A 13,810-nucleotide genomic window follows, 5' to 3' on the forward strand; every position below is an offset into this window, starting at 1 on the left:
TTTTTATTTTTATTTTTTTTCCAGATTGTGTCCCCATAAGGTGATAAGAGACCTTTGGGCACATCTGATCACTTATTTTTTGTACTGGAGGCTGATTTCTCCTATAACTGGGGCTGCTACCTTTAACCCCAGTTGCAGGAGAAATCCAGCCTCCTGCATGTTGTATATACAGCTTACTGAGCTGATCTGAGTCCTGTAGGACCCAGCAGCTCTGGTAAGACTCTGCTCCCAGCAGATCACGTGTCCGCCGGGTCAGAGGGCAGCTGAATTATGGCAGCGTCCATAACCGTGTATACAGCGCTCATTGAGCGCTGTATACACAGCGATCGAGAAGGCAGGGGAGGTAATAAATCTGCCCTGTCTTCTCTCTGGGAGCTCCGGCTGAAGTTACAGCCGGCTCCTAGTGAAAGCAGCTGCACGATCTCTGTGCAGCTGCTGTGTTCTGACTTGACGTACAGGTACGTCCTGTCAGAACTAGGCAACCACTTCCCGGACGTATATAGTCTATGGGCGGTCCGGAAGTGGTTAAGAAAGAACACACTAGGACAGGCATGTCAAACTCATTTTTGCTGAGGGCCATATCAGGGTTGTGATTGACTTCAAAGGACCATTTGCAAATGTACAAATGAAACTATTCCTTAATACCTTGTCAACATACATTGTACTACTTTACCACCAACACTTCCTTATAACAAAAAACATACCAGTTTTTTTCAGCACAAATATATATTCACTTTCCCATCTTTTATCAAACTGCCTTTCCTAACCATCTTTTTTCTCTTGTTGGACATTATTTTTTAACTGCGCTATTTGGAAAACCAGCTTTTTCTGCACAAAATGGTGGCCCCTATACCTTGTGCTGGTGCAAACCCTTCTGCCAAGCATTGTGTCCTCCTGGGCTGATGCGCCCCACTCCCTGCACTTGTGCCGCCTCCTTACCAAGCAGAGCAATCTCCAAAGAAACAGAGTCTTTCTCCAGGAAAAATGAGAGAATTAAAGGGAAAGACTTTGCAGGTCACATGAAATGACCTGTAGGGTCAAATTCGGCTCATGGGCCTTCTGTTTGACATATGTGAACTAAGGGGTGCTGATTTACAGCATGTGCCAATATGCACTGTTCTGACACTTGCAAATGCAACATGGTGCATGAAACAAATTCCAGCAAAATCTTCCCCACAAAATTTCAGTTGTGCTCCTTCCGTTCTGGATCCATATGTGGAGTATTTTTGTAGTTGGGAGAAAACGCTTGACAAATTTTGGTTTGCATTTTCACCCCTTGTCGAAAGGCAAAAAATTGAAGTTAACATTTGTATAGAAAAACAATGTCACTTTCCATTTTCCTAGTCCAATTCTGCGTAGCACATGAAAAGTCAAAGTACTCACTATACCGCTTAATAAATTCCTTGAGGGGTCTAATTTACAAAGTGGGGTCATATTTTGGGGGTTTCCACTGTTTTGACACCTTGGGGACTCTGCAAATGGGACATTGAGCTTTAAAAATATTCCAGCAAAATTTGTCCTCCAAAAGCCAATTTCAGTTTCCGTTCATGTGCCCGTACATCAGTGTACCCTCCCATATGGGTTATTGTCATATTCAGGAGAAATTGTGTAAGAAGTGGGATGAAATTTCTACTTCAACCCCTTGTGAAGGTGAAAATTTTGTGGCTTAAGTGACATTTTTATTGTAAAAAAGAAAATAGAATTTTTCATTTTCACATCTCATTAGTAAAAAATTCTGTGAAACACCTGTATGGTCAAAATGCTTACTATACCCCTAGATTAGTTCCTTGAGGGGTCTAGTATCCAAAATATGGTCATTTGGGGGTGGGGTTCCATTATTCTGGCACATCAGGGGCTCTACAAATGCAACATGGTGCCTGAAATAAATTCCAGCAAAATCTGGAAACTGATTGACCTGTAACCCTAATAATATCTGAAAAAAATAAAATAAAATAAAAAGGGTGATAAAAGTTTGATAGCAACCCGGTTACTCCTTCTGGCTTCTGGTAGTTTACTGCAGCCTTCATTTCTCTCCACCCCGAGTTCCCCTAGTATTGAAAGTTTGCTGTGCGTGAGGCCTGTGTAGTGGCCTAGGCCCCTTGGACTCTCTTTCAGGATACCCATCCTTGCAGAGACCTGGTTTTTTGCTGTGCCTTGTGTGATTGCTCGTCTCCTGGCCAGTGCTCGGAGCTGCTCCCCAATCCCTCTTCCCCTTTTTCCTTTTCCCCTTTCTCTGGTTTTGTACGTCTACCCGTCTTTGTCCTTGATGTCTGCCCTTGTGGGCCTTCTTTTATGTGATATGTGTTGGTTCTGTATGTTCAGCTATTTTCATTTGTACTCTCTGCGGGCTGGTTCACATTAACCTTACTGTATCTCTGTTCTGTTTGGCCTACTTCTTGTTTATAAATAAAGAATTTATAAAAAAAAAAAAAAAAGTTTGATAGCAACATGAAAGAAGAGATATGGTAAATTATATTAATTAAGTATTTGGGTAGTATAACTATTAGAGATGAGCGAGTAGTATTCGATCGAGTAGGTATTCAATCGAATACTACGGTATTCGAAATACTCAATCGAATACTACTAGCTGTTCGAAGTTAAGATTCGATGCAGATCCAGCGTTGATTGGCAGAATGCTATACATTGCTAATCAACGCTGGTTCTTCTCTTACCTTTAGAAGTCTTCTCCCTGCGCAGCGTTCCCGCATCCTCTTGCGGCTCTGCATTCACTCTGCTTAGGCATCGGGCCTGGGCAGAACCGACTGCGCATGTCCGCGCTACAAGAAAATGGCCGCTTACACTGAAAGCAGCCATTCTCTTGTAGCGCGGGCATGCGCAGTCGGCTCTGCCTAGGCCCGATGCCTAGCAGAGTGAATTCAAGGCCAGAAGAGGACGCGGGGACACTGCGCAGGGAGAAGAATCCAGCCCGACCCTCACTCATGGACTTAGTAAGTAGAATTTGATCGAATGTTGCGTACCCCTGAAACGAGCATTTCCCCCCATAGACTATAATGGGGTTCGAAACCCGTTCGAACAGTCGAACAGTGAGCGGTTGTTCAAATCGGATTTCGAACCTCGAACATTTTAGTGTTCGCTCATCTCTAATAACTATCTATATGAATGGCATGCAATTTCACAGTTCGAAAAACTTAATTTTTTTTAAACAAATTTTCACCAAATTTCCTATTTTTTCATAGTTAAAGACAAAACATATAGACCAAAATTTACCACTGACAAAAGTACAATGTGTCATGAACAAATATTCTCAGAATCACTTTGATAACTTAAAGCGTTTTTAAAGTTATTGCTACATAAAGTGACATGTCAGATTTGAAAAATGAGGCCTGATTCTTAAAGTACTTTTGGGCTGTGTCCCCAAGGGGTTAAACATGACACACATGGAGGAATTCATGATGTGAGACCATATAATCTGCCACTGATCAAGAATATCGACTTCCCCACTTCCTCTTCCCATCTAGACATACTGTATACCAGTGTGTAGGGGGTACCAAGCTGTCTGGTAGAGGAGAGGATCTGGTAGATGGAGGAAATTAAACCATTCGTGGATGTACCCACCTGGCAAAGCTGTTCAAATAAAATAGGGAGACTGTCAGGCAACCATATGGGGAATAAACAAAGTGGACAATCTGCTGGAAGTTAAGCCATTCGGTCCCAGGACCAAGGACCTGAGCTCCAAGATAGCAGGGTCAACAATATCAGCTATTCTAAACAGGCCTGCCCCTGACCACGTGCGGACCATATTTGCCATCAACGAGCAGATTATATAGGAGGGAAACCATCGATAAACACCGAGAAGCAAGAGGGAATCGTTTACTGCAAGTGATCCAAAGAGCCCTTGTAAAATAAATGGGCCTAGAAGGGGGAAGGAGTAGGAAGAGGGAAGGCCTCCCCACAGGAGGGCATTGGAATGCACAGGTGCAAGCCATAATTTTTCAATTTGATCCACTTCATATAGGAAGGCATGGGCGCCCAGAAGGTAACACTTCTCAAGTGGGTTGTCCAATAATAGTGGAGGATATACGGGATAGCCAAGACCCCACACCACCTCCCCACTAGCATGACTGACTGGTGAAAACAATGACAATTAGTATTCAAAATATATTGGAAAATAGCTTTCTGTAGACTGTGGAGTTCTGCACAGGGGACCGCCACTGGGAGCGTCTCAGAGTAATAGAGCAATTTAGGCAGAAAGCTGTGATTTTTTTTTTATTTTCTAACCCCCAGAGTTTTTTTGTTTTTTTTACATCCCTGTGTCACCATTTGCTTCCTCCAAGCATCGCTCAGTAAGTTAAATAGGTTGTCTGGGCAAAGCAATGACTTTTAAAATAAGCCAGATAAAGTGAAATTTTTATAAAAAAAAAAAAAAAAATCATACTCGCTTGTCCCTGGTGTCCTTCCAGTGTTGTCCAATCCTGCAGCTCAATTGCCTTCTTGCTGTAGAACTCCTTGCTGGCAGTGACATCCCACTTCCCTTCACGTGACCACTGAGGCCAATCGGCAGCCTCATCAGCCTCAGGAAGGCCTTCCTGAGGACGTTGACTGGCCTCAGCGGTAATGTGTGGCTGGTACTTCCACCAGAAGATAACAATGGAGTTGCAAGACTGGACCGCATGGGGAGGCACTGGAGACCTGGGGAAAGGTATGATTTTTTTTTTTCACTGCTCACTGGCCAATTTATTTTTATTTTTGCCCGGACACCCCCTTTAATGATTGGACTTCTGTTCAATTTTTTTGGATGCAGATTTTTTTCTTAACTAATTTCCAGTTAGATTTGAGAAATCTTTAGAAACATTCTAGGTAGCTTTTAGGACAGGGCCTTTTATTTTACTAAGATTCTAATTTCTAGTTAGAAATAGTTAGAATTGCTGTATTTCTACATAGAAATCTCTATCTATACCTATAAAGAGAGAGAGAGAGAGAGAGAGAGAGAGAGAGAGAGAGAGAGAGAGAGAGAGAGAGAGAGAGAGATCTATTTAGATCTATGGAAAAAGTTTAGGTAGCTTTTAGGACAGGGCTATATATAGGTAAATGTAATGTTTTTATTTTCTCTCTTTTTTTCTGGTCAATAATTTTTTACATATATGCACACGTGTTGAAGCATACACCCCGCATTTTCAATAAAGTTTCAATTAAAAAAAAGTTTAAACATATGTGAAAAAGCACAATACAAACACAGAATGTCCCAAACAAAGTCACAAAGTTCCCAAACTGCCCAAAGAAGGTATTCAGAAGAGGAGGCTTATATTTTACTGGCCTCTGACACTGATACGGCCAGCGACTAATAAGGGGAAGATGCTGTGATGTTGACCCCAAATGACCACTGCTGAAGCAGCTTCCAATATGGCCCCACCCGGGAAAATTATGATTTTGTGGGCAGGTCAGAAATCCAGTTTGAGACTGAAGGATTCACAGAAATTGACTTTATCAAAGTCTTTTTCTTTAATGGTGGACCAAATTTGTTTGGCCAGCAATTTATAGAATAAAATGCCACCTTTTCATATGCTAGGTCCAAATGCAGCAGATATGAAAATATTCTGGGGTCTTGTTCTGCATATAGTTTTATATAACACTCCAGTCATCGAATGGCCATGACCTGAAATTTCTACATTATAACAATAATGCTCAGTACTGTCTATGAGTCAGGTCACTCATTGACCACTTTAGCACCAAATTTGCTGCATCATATATCCCAGATCAGAACATTTCAATAGATGAGACTTAAATTCTGCCAATACCTGCCCAATAAGAGATACAACATTAAAATGTACAAACTGTGCAAGAGCAGCTCAGGGTACACCCACAAATTTAGGGGTTATGAAGGAAGAGACACAAGAATTCAGTCACCAGAATGCCCATCATTCCTAGGAGTTAGTGGGAAAACAGTGTCGGATTGAATGCCCCTGGACCAGAATTATCATCTATATGTGGATAACTTCCACACCAGCATCCCACTCTTTAGGTGCCTCAGTTCCAGAGGAACAACAACTCGTGGGACAGTGTGCAGAAATCAGAGAGGCTTTCTAGGGCACAGGTTGCGCAGACCCTCAGAAGGAGTAAGATCAGAGTGGTCTGTAATAAGACCATGCTATTGGTCAAGAACAAGGACTAGAGGGATATCCTTGTACTGACTATAATTCATGGTAATGGCAGTACCCTTATTTCTCTACGCGGTACCAGTACCCACAACACTGCTACCAAGCCAAAATGCATCCTGACCTATAATAAGTACGTGGGAGGGGTTGCTCTATCTGATGCCATACTATCCTGAAGCCATATAGTCCCATGAGAAAAAGAAGAGTGTGGTACAGAAAGCTGTCTGTGCACTTTGTAAAGATGGCAAAGTTATATCATGATATCATAATGTAGACAGGACAGGAACATTCCTTGAGTTTCAGGAGGGAGTTATCAGGACCCTGATATTTGGAGACAAGGAACCCAGGACCCAGTACTTTTGGAACTGAAGGTGCCCTTATTGTACCAGGGGAACACTTTCCAAGTGAAGTCTCACAATCTGTAAAGAGAGAGAATACCCAAAAAAAGGTGCAGGGTTTGTTTCAGAAGATTTATGTATCTGACACCTTCCCCCCAAAAAAAAAAAAAAAAAAAACATGGCCTGTGCATGAAGGATTGCTTCAGACTGTACCACTCATTCATGGATTATTAATGTTATCATTTATTTTGTCTGGCACATCACCTCCTATTACTGTAATATACTCCGCACAGATTTACCTTTCAATCTCCGTTGTGCATCAATTTCTGGAAAATAAATTAATGTAATATCTTTGGGGTTCAACTGCTCATTATACCCCTTGATAAATTTTTTGATGAGTGTACTTTCCAAAATGGGGTCATATGCTGGGAGTTTTCACTGTTGTGATACCTTGGGGGCTCTGCAAATGGGTGCCTGAACACTATTACAACAAAATGTGCCCTTTTTTGAGATAGGGATGATTTATGGGGGTATTAGGCTGAATTCACACGGAGTAAACTGGCACACAATCTGGCACGTATACACGTGTCAGAGTTTGCGCGCTCAAAAGAGATCCCATTGGTTTCAATGGGGGTTACGATCGTATACAGCGCGTGATTTTGCGCCCGTAATTGTGCCAGATTGTGCGCCAGTTTACTCCGTGTGAACTGCCCCTTACAGGGGCCTGTCAAAGTTATTTCAGAACTGAACTGGTCCTTGAAAAATTGGTTTTGGAAATGTTCTTGAAAATTTGGAAAATTGCAGTCTGACTTGTAAGCCTCATAATATCATAAATTATTAATATAATTAAGAATATACTGCATATATATATATATATATATATATATATATATATATTTATTTAAGTATTTTTTTCAAAATTTTCACCAAATTTCACGTTTTCATAATTAAACATAGGACATGTCAACCAAAATTTACCCCTGACAGGAAGTACAATGTGTCATGAAAAAGCAATCTCAGAATCGCTTTGTTAAGTTAAAGTGTCTCATAGTTATTGCCACACAAAGTGACAAGTCAGATGTGAACAATGAGGCTGGTCCTTAACCCTTAAGTACTATCATGGTGTGTATCATAATGATATGTGTATGATAGTGGTGTATGATAGACACCATGATAGTACTTAAAGGGGTTGTCCCGTCACAAGGATCCTATCTATAATGCTTGTAAATGTGAATGTAAGACTTTTCCTAAATACATTGCTTCAGTTTGCTTTGTTTGTTCACTATATTACTTTATTTATTTTTTTGTGGCCACAGCCCTGACCTAGCTGCTCCTGAGTCAAGTGATGTGTCAGCCTGCTCTCAGGGGGGAGGGAGGAGGGGCTAAGTGCACGGGAGCAAGCCTGGAGGGGGGGGGGTAGTTTACCCCTTGGGGGAAGGGGCCGCCAATACACTGTTAGACGCCGGCACAGGTGAAGCCAGCAACATCTCTATGCTTCTGCTTCTATGCTCCGCCGGAGGAGCGGAATAACAGCATCGCTTCTGCTTGCTTTACGCAGGGCAGAAGCATAGCGATGTTGCTGGCTTCACTTGTGCCGGCGTCTAACACTCCCCAGCATCCGCTGTAATAGAGAGGCGGATGCTGGGGACTACGCCGGCACAGGTGAAGCCAGCAACATCGCTATGCTTCTGCCCTGCGTGAAGCAAGCAGAAGCGATGCTGTTATTCCGCTCCGGGGTCACATTTGCAAAGCCAAGCAGCGAGATGCCGCCGGCCCTGCGTGCACGCTCATACACCAGTCTAGCCTTCACAATGCAGACCCGGCACCCTGTAGGGTCTGTCAGGGGCGGATCCAGGGCCGGGCGAGCTGGGCCCCGCGGCGCGGCCGGGACCTAACAAAATGGTCCCGGTCGGCATGTCCCGACTCCAACTGAGCTCAGCGTTAAAGCAGCAGCTGAGCTCACAGCTCCTGCTTTAAACGCCTATGTATTTCAGCTCATCGGCGGTAGGACGCCGATGAGCTGAATGCATAGGCGTTTAAAGCCAGAGCTGTCACAGCTCAGCTCCTGCTTTAACGCTGAGCTCCGGCATTTGTAGCCGCGATGTGATGACGTCATCATCACATATACAATATGTGTATGAGGGAGAGAGCTGCGAGGGAACGAGGAATGGTGAGTGTGTGTGTGTGTGTGAGAGAGAGAACGTGAGAACGGCATGACACTGGGGCAGATGAAGGGGGAGAACGGCATGACACTGGGGCAGATGAAGAGGGGGAGAGAACAGCATGACACTGGGGCAGATGGAGGGGGAAAAATGGCATGACACTGGGGCAGATGAAGGGGGGAAGAACAGCATGACACTAGGGCAGATGAAGGGGGGAGAATAGCATGGCACTGGGGCAGATGAAGGGGGGAAGAACAGCATGACACTGGGGCAGATGGAGGGGGGAGAATGGCATGACACTGGGGTACATGGAGGGGGGAGAATGGCATGACACTGGGGCAGATGGAGGGGGGAGAATGGCATGGCACTGGGGCAGATGAAGGGGGGAAGAACAGCATGACACTGGGGCAGATGGAGGGGGGAGAATGGCATGACACTGGGGCAGATGGAGGGGGGAGAATGGCATGACACTGGGGCAGATGGAGGGGGGAGAATGGCATGACACTGGGGCAGATAGAGGGGGAGAGAACAGCATGACATTGGGGCAGATGGAGGGGGGAGAATGGCATGACACTGGGGCAGATGAAGGGGGGAAGAACAGAATGACACTAGGGCAGATGGAAGGGGGAGAATGGCATGGCACTGGGGCAGATGAAGGGGGGAAGAACAGCATGACACTGGGGCAGATGGAGGGGGAGAATGGCATGACACTGGGGCAGATGGAGGGGGGAGAATGGCATGGCACTGGGGCAGATGAAGGGGGGAAGAACAGCATGACACTGGGGCAGACGGAGGGGGGGAGAATGGCATGACATTGGGGCAGATGGAGGGGGGAGAATGGCATGACACTGGGGCAGATGGAGGGGGGAGAATGGCATGACACTGGGGCAGATAGAGGGGGAGAGAACAGCATGACACTGGGGCAGATGGAGGGGGTAGAATGGCATGACACTGGGGCAGATGAAGGGGGGAAGAACAGAATGACACTGGGGCAGATGGAGGGGGGAGAATGGCATGACACTGGGGCAGATGGATGGGGGAGAATGGCATGACACTGGGGCAGATAGAGGGGGAGAGAACAGCATGACACTGGGGCAGATGGAGGGGGAGAACGGCATGACACTGGGGCAGATGGAGGGGGAGAACAGCATGACACTGGGGTAGATGGAGGGGGGAGAACGGCATGACACTGGGGCAGATGGAGGGGGGGAGAACAGCATGACACTGGGGCAGATGGAGGGGGGGAGAACAGCATGACACTGGGGCAGATGAAGGGGGGAGAACAGCATGACACTGGGGCAGATGGAGGGGGAGAACGGCATGACACTAGGGCAGATGAAGGGGGGGGAATGGCATGACATTGGGGCAGATGAAGGGGGGAGAATGGCATGACACTGGGGCAGATGAAGGGGGGAGAACGGCATGACCCTGGGACAGAGACGGGGGGAAATGAAACTGTGGGCAGATAAAGGGGGAGAATGGCATGAAACTGGGGACAGAGATAGAGGGGGGGACATGAAACTAGGGGTAGATGAAGGGTGTATATGAAAATGGGGGGGAGATATAATTTACGGGTGACTGTAGGAGGATTATACTGTGTGGAATCACATGAAAATTGAATGAGAATGGGTGGAGTCAACATAAAAGTGGGCGGGGCCTACGTTTTGTTCCCTCTTTCTAGTCTTCAACAGTTGGGAAGTACAGGTTAGAAGTGCGAGACCCCCAGTAAGTAGGGCCCCGCCAAAGTCAATTGCCCAGGGCCCCGCAAACCCTGGATCCGCCACTGGGGTCTGTATTTGCATTGTGAAGGCTAGACGATCTATGAGCACGCACGCAGGGCTGGCGGCATCTCGCCGCTTGGCTTTGCATATGTGACCCCGCCCACCAATGACGAGACAAAGCCGGAAGACAGAAGATTTCTCAGAAACGAAGACGGGTAAGTATGCGACTTGGGACAACCCCTTTAAGGGTTAAGGTAGTTTTAGGTTGTGTCTTCAAGGGGTTAATACTCGGAGACTGAAATAGTTAATTATTAAGTATAAATACACCGTATAATTGCTCACAATAAGAAATAGTATCTGTAATTGCAGCTTGGTTAGATTAAAGCCTTTTTTGTCAATATAAGTCCCCTATACATGAGTCCCCCTTTGACAACAATAACAAAGGATTAAGTCCCGCCCTTCCTATTTCCGGTCGAAGATCTCTTTCCGGTTTTGAGAGTTTGCCATGTCTAGCAGGGGTATAGGCATACTGTTTCGTGGTTACGACGAGCCTGCTGCAGAACCTCATTTGCTAAATGCTATACAGTATATATATTCATTTGCCGAATGCTATATATATGTATAGCATTCGGCAAATGAACACTGATTCTGCAGCAGGCACGTCCTTGCTACGGGCAGGCAAGAGTTTTTCTCATTGGAATGAATAGTCCGATGTTAGACTCCGCCTCCTCAGACGAGCCTCTGGCAGAACCAGCGTTGATTGGCCAAATCACTGGCAACTGGCCAATCAACGCTGGTCTATTCATTTCAATGAGAAAAAGTCAACTGGTAACAGCATACTTACCTGCTCGTAGCAAGGACGAGCCTGCTACACAATCAGCCTTCATTTGCCGAATGCTATACACTGTATAGCATTCAGAAAATGAGGTTCTGCAGCAGGCTCGTCGTAACCCGAGGACCATACCCTGAAGTACATACCCAGCCCTGGTTAATTCACTAAGGAACAGGAAGTCTTCTTGCCGCCCTTCCATTGCGCATGTGCCAACCGGAAGTTCGCAGGGGGACTCATGTATATCTGTCCTATACCTACCCTATATCTGTCCTATACATACCCTATATCTGTCTGCATTTGTGGCCCTGTCAATTAATTTTTAATGTTGATATCAGTGAAAACCACATGCGTGCCACTTGTATGCAGAAGGCGTAAGGCTGAGGCCCCACGTTGCATAAACGCAGCGTTTTTGTTGCAGATTTTGCGGCAGTTTATTTCAACCAAAGAATCAACCATTTAGAATCTATATTATTAACTATATGTATAATATGTACTGTTTTAGTGTCATTTTGTGCCATTTTGTTTGGTTGTGTGCCCCGGGATTTTTTAAGTGTAAAAAGTGTGCCGCGGCTCAAAAAAAGTTGAAAATCACTGTCATAGATGACTATAGTGCTCGGAGGAAGTACAGCCAATATACTGACTATGCCCATGTGAACCCGAATGGGTGGTCTTGCAAAAACTGGTATGGCCACCTAAAGTTAGCTTTTATTAAAACACATAGCAAGGTAAATAAGCAGCTGCTAGACACATCTGGTGTTGCTTATCTCCAGTTTAGCCTAGCCGTAGTCAATTCTGCTGATACTATCCCCATTTACCAACAAATCCCTCTTATAATGTGCCTGAATCTTGAGAGTTTAGAACAAGCTTCATATAGGGTCCTTCAATGAAGGAGTTAATCTTCCGACATGCCTAAGTAATTGTAAAATGGCTTCATTCTTATTGTTAGCTGTAAAGGGCTCTGCTGGCAGCCGGAGGGTTAAGTAAGGAATCACATTTCCTCCCTAGGAGTGGATGGTTAATGTGTTTTCCATACATAACAGGGCATCACAGAGGGTTACCATCTCATTCACATCAACACTTCTCCTTCAGGCAATGTACAGTGCATCCTTCCCCCTCTCCCCCTCCTCCCTGACATGTTCGCGTGATGTGAGCACAGCTATCTTCTCTACATGTGGGCGGGAGCTGGCACCCAGCCATCCTAGCACTGCTATAATCCAGCCTCTACTTTTTTTCTTTTTCTTTCTTCCCTTTTTTTCACACACTGCCTTCTTTCCTAAAAGTGGATTCCCATTTAGAGAGAAACACCAGAGGGAGAACAGACCGCTGGCTGACCAAACCCTTGCTGTCACGCAAAGCCAGCCCTCTGTCAATCTTGTCTTCTGCCTGACAGAGCTCTGGCACTGGTTCAAACCATTGCGTGCAAGCAATGAAGCCACATTACCCGGCGAGGAATTTCATAATAACAACAGCTGTTAAATATTGATGACTCCTGGCAAGCACTGAATGCACTTGGTGAAGGTTAAGCCCGCGTGTAATGGAATCTAATTCCTCATTATATATTGTATCAGCTCTCCGGAACTCGCTTTTTTAAGGGTCTCAATTCAAAAGCTAAAATGAAAAGCAATGGAAAAAAAAAGGACTCCGAATGGAATGGGTTAACGGGTGTGGTTCTGGCTAAAGCAAGCTACAGAGAACAAAAAGGCCTGCATGTCGTAGAGCTCCAGACAATAAAAAATAACCAGTTTGTCCACATTCCAGGCTTTAGTATCTTCATTGAACGAGCAGCGCTTTCTAGTAGTCTTTTCTCAGTTACTCGCTGCCTGCGTTCTGCACATCTTTCATCTACTACTGATTCTATCTCTTCACTGTGCCATAAGCCACTTCCTTCCCTGCTCGAGGGAAGCTGCTTCACTTCTCATAGGAATGAATGGCAATCTGGGTTTTACTATATAGCAGTGGCATGGCTGCTTATGGCTGAGGCCCCACCTTGAAGCTCAGAAAAACTGCTTTTATTTGTTGCAGGTTTTGCTGTGTTTTCTTTTTTTTTTATGCGCCAAAATCAGAAGTGAATTTAGCATAAACGTTTATTTCATACTTCTCACTGCTTTTCAAGACACTTTTGGCTTTGAAAAATCTGCTACAGAAAAAAGAAGCTTTTCTGCAACGTGTTTTTAAGGGGGCGTTCACACTACCGTCAGTGTCCGACAGGTAGTGTCCGCTCCTAGTGTCCGTTCAAAATCTGGCACGGACATTAGGAGCGGACACTAGCTGTGTCCGTGGCACTTGTCATTCACTTAAATGGCGATCAGGTGCGTTCTTTTGCACTCCGTGCCCTTCCTTCACTGTCCGCATGTAAAGATGTCCGACTTTTCAAGCGGACAGAAACAACCTACATGTCGGGTTTTTCTGTCCACCTGAAAAGTTGGACATCTCTACAAGCGGACAGTGAAGGACAGGCACGGAGTGCAAAAGAACGCACCCGATCGCCATTTAAGTGAATGACAAGTGTCACGGACACAGCTAGTGTCCGCTCCTAATGTCCATGCAAGATTTTGAACAGACACTACCTGTTGGACACTGACGGTAGTGTGAACGCCCCCTTAGTTGTTTACAGCTTTTTCAAGATAAAGGCAAGGTAAACAAG

The 13,810-nt window shown here is 45.2% G+C and overlaps 1 protein-coding gene across 1 annotated transcript in view; it reads right to left on the reverse strand.

The window, feature by feature from the left end:
* The window catches only part of AHRR (aryl hydrocarbon receptor repressor), a 238,436-nt gene that overhangs the window by 136,844 nt on the left and 87,782 nt on the right, over positions 1-13,810 (reverse strand). The window lies entirely within an intron of this gene.

Source organism: Leptodactylus fuscus, chromosome 4 (genome assembly GCF_031893055.1).
Source record: "Leptodactylus fuscus isolate aLepFus1 chromosome 4, aLepFus1.hap2, whole genome shotgun sequence".
Lineage (NCBI taxonomy): Eukaryota > Metazoa > Chordata > Amphibia > Anura > Leptodactylidae > Leptodactylus > Leptodactylus fuscus.